This window comes from Chiloscyllium plagiosum, chromosome 3 (genome assembly GCF_004010195.1).
Source record: "Chiloscyllium plagiosum isolate BGI_BamShark_2017 chromosome 3, ASM401019v2, whole genome shotgun sequence".
In the NCBI taxonomy this organism is placed as follows: domain Eukaryota; kingdom Metazoa; phylum Chordata; class Chondrichthyes; order Orectolobiformes; family Hemiscylliidae; genus Chiloscyllium; species Chiloscyllium plagiosum.
In genome coordinates this window covers 115,245,494-115,259,425 of record NC_057712.1, presented here as the reverse complement: position 1 = coordinate 115,259,425, position 13,932 = coordinate 115,245,494, and positions in this window count along the sequence as shown.

Genomic DNA, 13,932 nt, shown 5'->3' with positions numbered 1-13,932 from the left:
GATATCCCAACCCAACCTAGTCCCACCTGCCAGCACCCGGCCTATACCCCTCCAAACCCTTCCTATTCATATACCCATCCGGATACCTTTTAAATGTTGCAATTGTACCAGCCTCCATCACTTCCTCTGTCAGTTCATTCCATACACGTACCACCCTCTGCGTGAAAAAGTTGTCCCTTAGGTCTCTTTTATATCTTTTCTCTCTTATCCTAAACCTATGCCTTCTAGTTCTGGATTCCCCCACCGCAGGGAAAAGACTTTGTCTATATCATTTCTTATACGTGTACAAATGTGTTGCATTATTTTTTTCTTGCATTAGGATCTAATAAACTCACTCACTCAAGGACACCTGGATAAATTGGATCCTTTTAAAACAGAAAATTCATTTGTTCTGGGAGGAAGGTGTTCACAAAGGGAGCAGATCCTTTTTAGTTAGTCTTGTTGTGAACAAACACTGGAATAGTTGAATAAAGAAGGGGAGCTAGTTCGTCCCTCATCACCTGGGAGATGGAGAAATGACGGTATCCCATCTGGAATCAGAATGACCTCTGGTGAAGTCCCCAGGTTATACCAATTACATGACAGCTAGATGAGGAGGGGTTCATTACCCCACGTTCTCTGCAAAAAGAATGTATAAATTTTCAGTGCATAGCTATATAAAACTTCAATTAAAATGTAGGGACAATCAAAATTAAGGAGCCAATGACAAGGTTCTCTTCAGTAAAGGAATGAGGAATGATATTACTTACCAAGGTAAAAATCAAACAACACCAGGTCACAGTCCAACAGGTTTATTTGGAAGTACAAGCTTTTGGAGCGCTGCTCCTTCATCATATGCCCCACTAGCTATCTGATGAAGGAGCGGTGCTCTGAAAGTGTGTACTTCCAAATAAAACCTGTTGGCCTATAGCCTGGTGTTGTATAGTCTTAAACTTTGATCACCCCAGTTCAACACCAGCACCTCCACATCATGATTAGTTACTAACACCAAAGTAACAAAATGCAACATCGAACACAACAGATATAGTTATAAAGTTTAAAAAGGGAAAGTGATCTATTACGAAAGGAAAGACCAAGAGTAGGCAGTTTAAGAAGTACGTATTGAGGTGTTAGAGCTTGAGACCTCAGTTGTGTATTTGATGCCTTGTGTCCTCAGCCAGTGGTAGTATTTATTGAAATCCTTGTGTTCTCAATGAATGGATGGCTGCCCACCTTACTTTCTCACCAGGCACAAGGTTTTGAAAGGCTGAGAGAGACAGGATGAGAGAGATAGAGAAAGCAAACCTTTCAGCTCTGTTGTAACAAATCAATTACTTTTTTTCCTCTCTGCTCAACTCCCACATCTCACTGCCTCTTCTTTTGACTATTCCCATGTCTGGCTTCTTTGTTTTCTTTCCCAAGTTGGACAGTCTTCAGGTAACATTGATTTGTATATGTGATATTTCCTCCAAAAAGGAGGAAATCAGACAGTATTTACAGACCTGGGTGACAGCCTTCAGTCATTTCGATGGCATGTCAATTTCAGTTTCAACAGAGTCTTGTTTATTGATGATTTGATTTGACTGCCACATGTACAAAAGTACAGGGGTATAGTGAAAAGTGTATAATGTAACCACACAAAACACCATCTTAAGTACAAGTACCCAGGTACAGAATCTTAAGAATGAGGTCGAAAGAAAGAACACAATTAAAAGGTAAATATTGCAGTAATTATAATATAGCATAAACCTACGAAATAAGATTAAAAGTTGCACATTGCAGACCTTCTTAGTTTTAAGCAGAAAATAAAGAAAAAAAGTAAAGATGGATTCATAACCATAGAACCGCAGAATCCCTACAGTATAGAAACAGGCCCTTCAGTCCAACAAGTCCATACTGATCCTCTGAAAAATAACCCACCCAGACCCATTCCCCCAACCTATATTTACTCATTACTAATCCACCCTAAACTACATATCCCTAAACACTATGGAGCAATTTAGCGTGGCCAATTCACCTGACCTGCACATCTTTGGACTGTGGGAGGAAACCGGAGCACCCGGAGGAAACCCAGGCAGACACGGGGAGAATGTGCAAACTCCATATAGACAGTTGCCCGAGGCTGGAATCGAACCTTCACTCAAAGTTGTCAAGTCAGTGCTTTATCTTTCTTAAATCCATTTTAGCTCATGAAAGATTGCCATGAAATGTATTAAGATCAAATATTAGAAGGTGAAGATTGACAGGCTACTTTTACCATCACTATAACAGTTTCCCACACTAAAACTGTGGCAACTATCAGAAGAGTGTACTTCACTGGTTGTAAAGTGCTTTGAGATGTCCCGCTGATGTAAAAGGCATTACATATGGTCATAATTTTTAATGACATGTTACTGCCTTTTGGAGGTTATACACCTGGAGACACCACAACAGCCTTGATCAAAAACTATGTTTGTTTTAGTCCAAATGCAGACACTACATGGAAGTTCCTGGAATGTGGAACTTGTGATTGTTTGGAGTGTCTGATGTGACTAATCCATTTGAAGGGCTGGAAGGTATGTAATTGAATGGGAAAGGATATGTTTATAAGGTGAGATGAAATGGAGGATCACAGAAAAAGACACAATCTAAACATTCTTCTCTGTAAAACTCCATGCAATTCACGTCCAGTTCTCCCTATGCTATGTTGTTAATTTCAGCAAATGTCCATGGAGATCTGCAGCAGGCGTAGGAGTCTGATGGTTTCCCATCAGGCAAAGCTATAGGCAACATAATCCCAGCTTGTTCTCTTACACAACCTGCCACTTTTTCACAGTATCTCTAGCAGGGGCCTGACAACACACAGATTGCCTGCATACTGAGTGTGTATATGAATTTAGGAAAAGACATTGCAGACTCCCATTCAGTTTTGTTTGCAATCCACAGGATGTTGCGAAAAATGAATGTGTGAACATTGAGCCCGTTACTTTCAGTTATCGTTGAGGAAATTATCCTGTGACCACGAAATCACAAAAGGTCATGACAGTAAGGCTAATATCAACATTTGAAAAAACATTCAATAAGTGCTAAATCTCAAAGACTTTCCCTGGGAGACATCCACAAACACAATCAAAATGTGTTCAATAAAGGAATTAGAAAGATTAATTTGTCAGAATTAAAGAACTACATTTAATTAATTAATTATAGAAACTATCCATAACATAGCTGTTAGGAAACAGTGAGAAGACAGAAAATTAAGAAAATACACATTAAAGATTCTTTATTAGTTCATAGCACATTTCCAATTACTAGACCTTTTAGATAATAGTCACCAAAGATACATTTAAATTACAGATGCTTCCCATGGGCAAAATACTTAATGTTTTACAGAAATATAGTTTAAATCCCTAACCAGATCTGTTACATAAGAAGGCAGACCATTAACTGCCTGGGCCAAGTAAAACATGGCAGATGCTGAAAACATGAAATAAAATCAGAAGTTGCTGGAGAAACTCAGTGGCTCTGACATCATCTGTGGAGAGAGAAACAGAGTGAACATTTCAGGTCCAGTATGCCACTTGTGAAGATGGGTCATATTGGACTCGAAATGTTAACTGCTTCACATCCACCTCAGAATCCGGATATGATTGAACGATTATTGCTAGTCCTTTTTCAATTTCCACTCTCACTTCCTTCAATATGTTTGAATGCATCTCATCTGGTTCCAAGTTTTTCTCAATTTCTGGTACAAACAGCATATCTAATACTTCCTCCTTATCAATTCTAAGCCCTTCTATTGGCTGAGTTTCCTTTCCTCCTTTGTCTCATGACCTGGGCAGCCTCGACCTCGTAGTAAAGACAGATGCAAAGTATTAGTTTAACATTTCATCCATGCCTCCTGTCTGTGAGTGTAAATCCTCTTGAGCCTATAATCAGCACTAGTCCTTCTTTTACTATTTATGTCCTTACAGGATACTTTGAGGGTTCCTCTATGCTAGCTGCCAGTCTTTTCTCATAATCCCTCTTTATTTCTCACATTTCCTTTTTCACTGTCCTTCTGAACTTCCTACATTCAGCTTGGACCTCAATTTGTGCTTACCACCTGACACGAGAACATTCTATTTTCTTTATATCTATTTCCTTTGTTATCTAATATCTCCTGGTAAGCTTTTCTTCACCTTTCTTGAGCTCTAATATTGTACACATATTGTTAATAGGGTTCTGGTAACTTCTGGTTCAAAGTGTGTCTTAAAGGCTTAAAGTTTCTGCTGTCTGTTTATCTTTCCTGTTCTTCAGAGAGATTTAAGGTGGAATACATGCTGAAATATTCTGGTCTCCTTCCTATCGGAAAGATGTTGTGAAACATTAAAGGGTTCAGAAAAGATTTACAAGGATGTTGCCAGGGTTGGAGGGTTTGAGCTATAGGGAGAGGGTGAACAGGCTGGGGCTGTTTTCCCTGGAGCGTCGGAGGCTGAGGGTGAACTTGTGGAGGTTTACAAAATCATGAGGGGCATGGATAGGATAAATAGACAAAGTGTTTTCCCTGGGGTGGGGGAGTCCAGAACTAGAGGGTATAGGTTTAGGGTGAGAGGGGAAAGATATAAAAGAGACCTAAGGGCAGCTTTTTCACACAGAGGGTGGTGCGTGTATGGAATGAGCTGCCAAAGGAATTGGTGGAGGCTGGTACGATTGCAACATTTAAAAGGCATCTGGATGGGTATATGAATATGAAGGGTTTGGAGGGATATGGGCCAGGATCTGGCAGGTGGGACTAGATTGGGTTGGGATATCTGGTTGGCATGGACGGGTTGGACTGAAGGGTCTGTTTCCATGCTGTACATCTCTATGACTCTATGACTCAACAGTGATAAGAATGTAACTACTCTTAGCTATTCTGGTGTGTTTAACAAATTTATTGCAATTTTGTAACTTCACCATTGCACATGATAAAGTGGCCAGGTCTGCTTCATATCATTGTTGCTTTGAAACGGCACTGAGAGAGCAAGCAGCCATTTCCAGCCTTTATGTTTTAATCACTTGTGGCTTGCTTCTTAGTTTTTTTCTCAGTTACCTGTAGTAGCTTTCACAATTCTGAAATTCCTTTTTTTTATCAATAAATGTGCTTTTTACAGCTCTTCCACATTCAGTCTCAGCTTCATTCCTGATACCATGCCGATGTTCACAGGACATCATTCTTGTGTCTACTGTCTCCTCATTGACATGCTTGTAAGATGGTTGCTTCCTGTGTGTCTCTGCGTTGCATGATAGAAGTCACATGATCACAGAGAATCTGGAAGGATATTTGTATTTAACTGCAATTCAACAAACACTTTACAGATACTGCACAACCCTTAACTGGAGCATTTTCTTCAGTTCAAGTTCCAAAATTTTAGGAAGGGAGCCAGGGCCTTCACAATGCGCAGGGCAGATTATTTAGAATATTGCAAGGAACGATAAGTTTCAGTTTTTTTGGAGAGACTAAAGAAATTGAAATTGTTCTCCTTGGATCAGTAGTTGTTAGAGTGGATTCAAAATCAAGAATGGTTTGGATAGGGAATTAGTGGTGCTAGAAAAGCACAGCAGTTCAGGCAGCATCCGAGGGGCAGTAAAATCAATGTTTCGGGCAAAAGCCCTTAATCAGGAATAAAGGCAGAGAGCCTGTACTCTGCCTGTATTCCTGATGAAGGGCTTTTGCCCGAAACATCGATTTTACTGCTCCTCGGATGCTGCCTGAACTGCTGTGCTTTGCCAGCACCTCCAATCCAGAATCTGGTTTCCAGCATCTGCAGTCATTGTTTTTACCCATGGTTTGGATAAAACAAATAAGGACAAACAGTTTTTCTTGGCAGAAGAATTGCTAATAAGGGTCACAGATTTAAGGTAATAAGGCAATTGAATCAGAAAGATACATGAACGTTGTCAGTGAACTGTTCTGATTTAGACAGTTCTGAAAGCAGATTCAATGGTCATTATCAAAACAGAATTGTGTGAATACTTGAAAGAGGGAAATCTATAACCTCATCTGGAAAGAACAGAATGTTATATAAGATATTAGTTCCAGAGGGATTAATGTTCATGCTGCATTGGCTCCACCTATTCGACTGATGCCATACACAGTCTGTGAGTGGCGACAAGGAATTCTATTCCAGTTTTCAGATGGAGCCAATGCATCTGTATCAACTCCCAAGGTCCTAGTCATTATGCCTGACTGTGAGCTGAACTTAACTGTATCATGCAATAACTTCTTGTTATTTAGGGACAGTGCCCCTTCTATAGATCTTCCCTGGTGATGTATACACTACAATAATCACTAGTTATGTCCAAGACAATGAAGCAACAGAAACAAAGGATTAGTGGCAACAAGCTATGTCAAACAAACTTTCCCCAGTACTATGTACCAGGAGAGGTGGTAAATACTACACCATATGAAGAGTGGTCATCTGGGAAACTACACAAGGAGAGTGGAATTAACTGCGTAGTTTCTTAAGTACCAACCATTGACACAATAGAGAAAGTGGGCTCCATTGTTGATTCTAAAAGGTTCTAATTGGAAAGCACTTGAGTGAGTCACAATAGACACAGAGGGCTACACAGATTCCTCTTACTCTGTCTGATTCTACATACAGTACGGCAGCGGATTTGAATCATATTAAACACTTGTTGGTATTTACATTCGCTCTCACTTCTTCACTGCTGAAGTGGTAAAATCAAGACAGCTTTTCATTGTCCCACAAATAAGAAAACCAGCAATTTATTTTTTATTAATTATTGTGAGAGTTGTTCAGCTCTGCCAAGCTGTTTGTCTGAACTCCGGCTTGTAGCTCCATGAAAATGATTCAGGAATCTTCCTCTACAAGGCTCTGCCTGGATTTCAGTTGCTTCACTTACCACCCAAATAGTAGCTGCCCTGCAGCTTTAGAGGAAAGAATGTGCCAGGCAACACTCAATGTAATACAATTGCTCAATGTCCAGTAGTGAAAACATTGTACACCAAAATCAGAGGATAAATTACACTCTTTGTAATGTTAAGAAGCATAGTGCAGGAAGCCAAGAGTCAAATATTTCCTACAGTGTTAATCATGGAAACTGAATACTCCACATCTTTAACCACACATTACAAAGTGTTGATGATATAGGATAGTGGAGAGCAATATTTGACCAGGGCAGGTTCAAGAATCATTTTTACTTCAAAGTGAAATTAGTTGGCTGCTGGCATCAGTAAAAAGAATCTTAAATGTTCCATGTACTTGGACTAACCTTGTTCTAGTGGAAAAAGAGACTCACTGCAATGTTGCAATGTATTGCACAATTATTGTGTGGTCAATGTTATTTCTGGGATAATGGGTCTTCACATCTGTGTATAAATGAAGATGAGCCTCTTAATCTAGATTATATTCTATAAGAACTGATAGGAGTTATTGCATTATGTAAGAATGCCCATCCTCCTGCATAAACTGGTGCATTGTTTTTACATTTAAGGCTTGTCACAGAAAGGTTATTTAACTTCCTATGCAATAGTGACCTCTGCTGGCTTGATTCGGAGATGCCGGTGTTGGACTGGGGTGTACAAAGTTAAAAATCACACAACACCAGGTTATAGTCCAACAGGTTTAATTGGAAGCACACTAGCTTTTGGAGCAACGCTCCTTCACCAGGTATTGTATAATCACCTGATGAAGGAGTGTCGCTCCGAAAGCTAGTGTGCTTCCAATTAAACTGTTGGACTATAACCTGGTGTTGTGTGATTTTTAACTCTGCTGGCTTGAGATGTTAACAACTTCTTCTTGAAATTGGTCACCTTTACCTTTTACATAGCAAATAATTACATATAAAAATCGACTAACAACAATAACAGCATCAACTACCCATAAGCTGATACACATTATAAAGAAGTTTTTATTCCACATCCAACTACTATACAATCCTAGATGCAAAATCATATGTAATGCATTGGAAACAATCTACTTTATAATAACAAAATGAACAGAAAAATTATATTAAAGCAAGATACCAAATGAGAATACCTGTATCCAATAAGTTATCTATGCTATGATGGAGGTATGTAATTTATATGGATATTAATATTAATTTTGGAGTTTGGATTTCAAGTAATGGTATGGGTCTTGATTACTTTTGTGAAGGTTTTCTTTATAAAAAAAGGTCAGACAGTCTTTCAAGAATAGTGACCTGATCTAATATTGATTGGAAAGCAAGTGGCTGTAGACCCCAGTGGTGTTAATGGAAAAATGTTTATACTGTGGTGGTTTATGACACGTGAGTAAACATTGAAAGCCTTGAGTATACATTGAAACATTGAAAACATTGTTTTCAGTTCAGTGTAATTAAGGATTGAGTTTCATTTCAAAAACCAGAAACTGAAAGACTTTGGGGCAGCTCAGAGGAAATATGCCTGGGCTCTGGCGTAAGTATAGTTTTATTAGATAGATGGGGGAAACACAGTTACTTCAGCAGAGCAGTTTAGTTTATGAAAGCTCCAGACCAGGACAGTTTTGTTAGAAATCTGCAAATTATTAGTAACTGTGACAATCTAAGCTTTCAGTTTTGTGTATACTCATGCACCCACAGATAAGGAAAGAAACTAGGGAGAATCTGCTAAGTAGAACTTAAAGATCTAATGTAGAGGAGTAACTTCTCTTAACTTGAAGTTCTGTAAATAGATGGTATTTGGTACTAGTCTGAAAACATTGTTTTGTTGTGTTTTTATAAGATTTCTTTGAAAGTATTTCCATATCCAGATAGCTTTCTTTTATCTGTTTTCTTCTTTGCAGTGACTCAGTGGTGATGAAAATCATGTTTTATTTGGGCTGGGAGTTACAACTGGACATTAGCTCAATTTCCATTAAAATGTTGAAATAACTACCAGCTTGAACTCAAGGAGAGGCTCTGTTTGCTTCACTTGACAATAATTAGATTTGCTTGTGGTTTCTTGCACCATTGAATACAAACAACTGGGAAACAAACCAACATCTAACTACTCCTAACAAACTGAAGTTCTGAGCAGCGGGATATACAACTCCGCATTCATCTCTCCCGCACACAAGACCTTATCCATATGTGCCAAGCTGAGTATCTCTTTCTTTAAAAAAAACTGAAGTGATTGAAGCTTCATGAATGACTAAACTTAGAAACTGAAATGTAAATGTGTTGCCTCATTATTTCAAATAGAAATCAGTGAGCACTCAATGAAAATATTGGATGTGACTATTTTACACATTTTCTTAAGAAAACCAGTTACTTGGAACAGAAAAGATGAACTAAAATGATGAAGTATTAAGTGTGATGCATTGAGTTGGATAGCCTTCACTGACATATTCCAGATCTTACACGCAGAGTCTTCTGTAGAAGCAGTTGCTATGTATAAACCTCTCTTCCCCACCCCTCTCCTGCCTCAGGCTACTCATTCCCATCAAAGTAAACAACTTCAAGCTCCCATGAGACATCAAGGAAGATATGGATAGATGTCTCCATTCTTCAGGATTATTCATGTAAATAACTTCCGAAACTTTTTTATTTGTTCTTTCCTGCACGGTTGGATTCCAGGCAAAACAATTTCCACATTTATAACACCAACCCTATTAAGTTTAAAGATAATGAATTTTTTAAAATCAAATTGCTTTTCAGCGATGGAGGCATCTGTCAATTTCCTAATATTGATAACATTGATACAAATACTATACAACCCTTACAAAGCAATGATTTGGAGATGCCGGTGTTGGACTGGGTTGTACAAAGTTAAAAATCAAACAACACCAGATTATAGTCCAACAGGTTTAATTGGAAGCACACTAGCTTTCGGAGCGATGCTCCTACATCAGGTGATAGTCACTACCACCTGATGGAGCGTCACTCCGAAAGCTAGTGTGCTTCCAATTAAACTTGTTGGACTATAACCTGGTGTTGTGTGATTTTTAACTTCCTACAAAGCAAATTTGCAGCCTTCCCATTTCCTCAGCTTCTAATATTGACAATTATGTGGTAAAAAGATTGATTATCCAATAATTTGAACAAAGTGACTAAATTAACAGACTTGAGAGATTGAATGGCTTCCTTTTGCATTGTTTGGTTGAAGAAGCGTTTGTTCATCTCAATCCTAAATGGCCTATTCCATATTCTCAGTCTGTATCCCCAATTCCAGACTCTGCAACTGGGGAACATCCAACCAACATCCAGTCTGTGCAGTCTTGTTACATTTCAATTAGATCCTCTCTCATCCTTCGAAAGACTGGTGAGTAGATGCCCAGTCAAACTAATCTCTTATCGCAGAACAGTCCTTCTGCTCACTGATCTCCTGTCCAATTCAAATGGCTTGGCTAACCCTTTTGAATGAACCCATTTGGCCTTAACTCGAGACTATGTCATGCCAGCTTATTTGAAGATTCTTGCCACTGGAATGAGGCCTGTATGTGCCAGGGCTACTACTCCCTCCCAAGACCTCGAATTGACTGTCCGGTCATCGAGTGAGCTGAGATTTCAGGTTTTGGAGTCACAGTATCACATCTGATCTGTTCCTATGCATTTTAAACAGAACATATACATACATTTTTTAAGCACTGGATCGAAAAGGTTAGAAGATTTTGAATCAGCTAGGCCTAGGAAATAGCGCTCATCCCTCTGGTCAGAAAGCTTTAAAATTAAACCCACCATTGAGTGTTTCATTGGGAATGATACAGTGTTGGGGGTGTACTGCAGTCTGGAGGTGACACACTTCAAGTGAAGCTTCAGCCTGAGGTCCTGACTGATTATTCAGGAGGATGTTTTTGCTCTTGCAGAGACATGGTTGAGAGACTATCCAAGAAGACCAAAATCAAATGTCCCACAGCTAACATTTCGTTCAAACTTACCTAATTAATTTTAAAGAATTGCGAGCGAATTATTGTATTTCTGAAATGGCTAATTCCTGATTATGGACTTGAATGAACTTCACGGCTGAGAATTCCCAGTTTGATTTTCCAAAGAAACTGTTAGTATTTGCTGAGAACTTCAAGTGAAAATGACACATCCTCATTTCTCAGCTCAGTTGGCTGGATGGCTGGATTGCGATGCAGAATGATATCAACAGAGTGGGCTCAATTCCTACACGGGCTGAGGTCACTATGAAAGAGCCTTGGGAAAAGTTGATGGGCAGAGAGATCTGGGAGCGCAGGTCCATTGTACCCTGAAGGATGCTGCACAGGTGGATGGCGTGGTCAAGAAGGCATATAGTATGCTTGCCTTCATTGGATGGGGTATTGAGTATAAGAGCTGGCAAGTCATGTTAATATTGTTCAAGACATTGGTTCAGCCACATTTAGAATACTGTGTACATTTCTGGTCGCCACATTACCAAAAGGATGTGGAATTTTGGAGAGGGTGCAGAGAAGGTTTACGAGGATGTTGCCTGGTATGGAAGGTGCTAGCTCTGAAGAGAGGTTGAGTAGGTTAAGTTTATTTTCATTAGAAAAAAGATTGAGGGGGGACCTGATTGAGGTTTGCAAAATCATGAAGGGTATAGACAGGGTGGATAGAGACAAGCATTTTCCCAGGGTGAAGGATTCAATAACGAGAGGTTATGCTTTCAAGGTGAGAGGTGGAAAGTTTAAAGGGGATACACGCGGCAAGTACTTCTCACAGAGGGTGGTGGGCGTTTGGAACGCGTTGTCAGGAGAGGTGGTAGAGGCAGGCACGGTAGATTCATTTAAGATACATCTGGACAGATGCATGAGTAGGTGGAGAGCAGAGGGACACAGATGTTCAGGAATTGATCGACAGGTTTAGACAGTACATTTGGATTGGCTCAGGCTTGGAGGGCCGAAGGGCCTGTTCCTGGGCTGTAAATTTTCTTTGTTCTTTGTTCTTCAAACCACCTCCAGTGAGAGAGCAGTTCTGTGATTGGGTAGGACTATGGAAACTTTCCCTTTATGATTCATAAAGTCATAGAAATGTACAGCACCGAAACAGACCCTTCAGTACAACTCATCCACATCTACAAGATATCCTAAATTAATCTAGTCCCATTTGCCAATATTTGGCCCATATCCTTCCAAACCCTTCCTATTCACATACCCATTCAGATGCCTTTCAAATGCTGTAATTGTACCAGCCTCCACCATTTCCTCTGGCAGCTCATTCCATACACACACCACCCTCTGTGAAAAAGTTGCCCCAAAATATCTATCCCCTCTCACCTTAAACCTATGCCCTCCAGATTTGGATTCCCCTGCCCTGGGGAAAAGACCTTGCCTATTTATCCTATGCATGCCCCACATCATTTTATAAACCTCTATAAGGTCACCCCTCAGCCTCCGATGCTCCAGGGAAAACAGCCTCAGCCTGTTCAGCCTCTCCCTGTAGCTCAAACCCTCCAAACCTGGCAACATCCTTGTAAACCTTTTCTGAACCCTTTCAAGTTTCACAACATCTTTCCAATAGGAAGGGGACCAGAATTGCACGCAATATTCCAACATTGGCCTAACCAATGTCCTGTACAGCTGCAACATGACCTCCCAACTCCTGGACTCAATACTCTGACCAAGGAAAAGCTACTAAATGCTTTCTTCACTAAAAATAAAAAAATGCTGGAAATCATAGCGGGCCAGACAGCATCCATGCAGAGAGAGAGCCAGGCTAACTTTTCAAGTCTAGACACTTCATCAGAGCTGATGTAAAGTGTGGAAGGGGCAGCATTTGTGCAATAGTGATTGGATCACTTTATTTGCAAAATCTATATCTTTTCTGGCCCAGCACTCCACCCCCACCTCCACCTGCTATTACATAAATGTTGCCCCCCCCTCCCCCACTTCACATCAGCTCTGATAAAGAGTCATCTAGACTCGAAATGTTAGCTCTGGAGGTACTGTGTGGTCCACGGTGATTTTTAGCGCTTTTTTTGTTTTTAGTACAGTTTCCAGCATCCACATTAATTTAACCCTGGATTCTTCACTACCCTGCCTACCTGCAATTCTACTTTCAAGGAACTATGAACCTGCACCTCAAGGTCTGTTTGTTTGGCAACACTGCCCAGGGCCCTGCTATTAACTGTGTAAGTCCTGCCCTGGTTGGCCCGACCAAAATGTAGCACTTCATATTTATCTAAATTAAACTCCACCTGCCACTCCTCGGCTGATTGGCCTATCTGATCAAGAAGGACTGAAGAAGGGCTTATGCCCGAAACGTCAATTCTCCTGCTCCTCAGATGCTGTGTTTTTCCAGCACCACATTTTTCAACTTCTGTCTGATCAAGATCCCATTGTACTCTGAGGCAACCTTCTTCGCTGTCCACTACACCAGTAATTTTTGTGTCATCTAATACAAACGTACCAACCGTACCTCCTATATTCTCATCCAAATCATTTATTATAGTTATATACTTGATTAGTTTTGTTAGTCCTGTCGCATAGTGACATGGCATATCAACCATATTTATGTGTTAGCTCTCCACCCAGCTAGTGTCTGCCATTTTCTAACCTTTTTTTGAGCCTATTTCTATGGGTTGCTTGCTAGGATCATGTATTTCTCCACAGCCAAACCCAGTCAAACTGCTTTGTCTCTCTAGCTCCAATAATTTATAAATAGCGAACAAAGATTCGCTGGAAATGAAAAGAAACAGAACACTTTCTTTAATGTCCCCATGGTTTTTTTTCCCTCCAAGTTTGCTCAGAACATTCTGCAGGGAATTAATATTTAATTGCTGGAGAATTTCAGACCGTCTTAGAGCACAGGTAATTATATTGATTTATGCAGTCTTTTTGGGATCAAGATTGCAAGTTATCTGTAATCAGAGGGCAATCTCCATTAAATTCGCTGAGCCGACTTCATCCTCACCGTCTTCTAGATAATCATCAGGCACAATAAATTTGGTGAAAGTGAGGACTGCAGATACTGGAGATTAGAGTCAAGAGTGTGGTGCTGGAAAAGTACAGCAGGTCAGGCAGCATCCGGGGAGCAGGAAAATCGACGTTTTGGGCAAAAGCCCTT